We start from the raw sequence: 1,191 nt of genomic DNA, 5'->3' as shown, positions 1-1,191 counted from the left end.
TGTTGGAACAGACTCTAATTAATCAGAGGCACTGATACACAAGATGCTGAGGCTGGCTGGAGTGCAGGAATTGCAACACTCCAGCAAAGTCAATTAATTGCGTCTGGTGGAGTGTTGCAATTCCTGCACTCCAGCCAGCCTCCACGTCTTGTGTATCACTGCCCCCACGCTTCAAAATGGTGGTGGGGGCACTTTATCTAAAGATAATTAAACAAGCTTTAGATTAAGTGTCCCTGCTGCCACTTGGAAGCGGAGGGATGCTGATACATGAGACACTCTGGGAGCTTTAATTAGAGCGGCTCAGACAGCACCCTTCTCCCCCCACCCCCCACATTCCCAGAGCACATTGACCTAAAATTTTGCAGCTTTCTTTCACAGCAGTTCTCTCATGGCCACATTTACACAGACTTTTTTAATGGATTCTTGTCTTGTGGGCTTCTCAGAGCAAAATAAAATGAAAAATAATCAGTCACTGATATTATTACTGCTCTTCTGTGGGATTATATTGGCCCTTTAGCAGAGGGACAGGAAACATGTGACATAAAACTCTTATGGATTATTTAGAGAACGTGTGATTTCAGCGGAACCGTTGTGAATGGCTTATTATGATATGCCTATTATGGATCATTGACACAATAAAATGTAACAGCTGTGAAAGTCACTCTTTATCATTTCATTATGTATTTACAGATTCTTTAATAGCTGTGCTGCAATGGAGCTGTTAAACTGTACACTACTTGATGGTCAGTCTGATCCAGGCACCTAATGTAAAGCTGGGTACTAAAAATCTAGATAGTATTTTTTTTTATTGGTGGGTAGCTCTTGCATGTACAGTAGCTGCTTTTCAAAGTTAAAATACTTCCTACTTTGTTTTTAAAGAATTAGAAAAGAAACAATCTGTAGCTTAGAAATGAAAAAAACAACTGTCATAAAATGCAGATTTGCAGAAGGTGCTAGGATTTAGGGTCTATATACAGCAATAACTTTAGAGCAGTCCAAACAAGTTATAAAACTTTATACTTGAAGACTGACATATAGCCGCTTGAGTGTTTCCATGACAAGTTTAAAGTTTGTTGGATTAAATTTTTATAGCACAATGTATAATTCTGTGAGATGAGGGATTAAGGACAGGCTATACTGTCTAACACAGGCAGATGCCTCTGAAGACTAACCTGAGTGTTATAATGAAAG

The sequence above is a fragment of the Crocodylus porosus genome, unplaced genomic scaffold, assembly GCF_001723895.1.
Source record: "Crocodylus porosus isolate Cpor-Errol unplaced genomic scaffold, CroPor_comp1, whole genome shotgun sequence".
In the NCBI taxonomy this organism is placed as follows: Eukaryota; Metazoa; Chordata; order Crocodylia; family Crocodylidae; genus Crocodylus; species Crocodylus porosus.
This window is presented reverse-complemented; position numbering follows the sequence as displayed.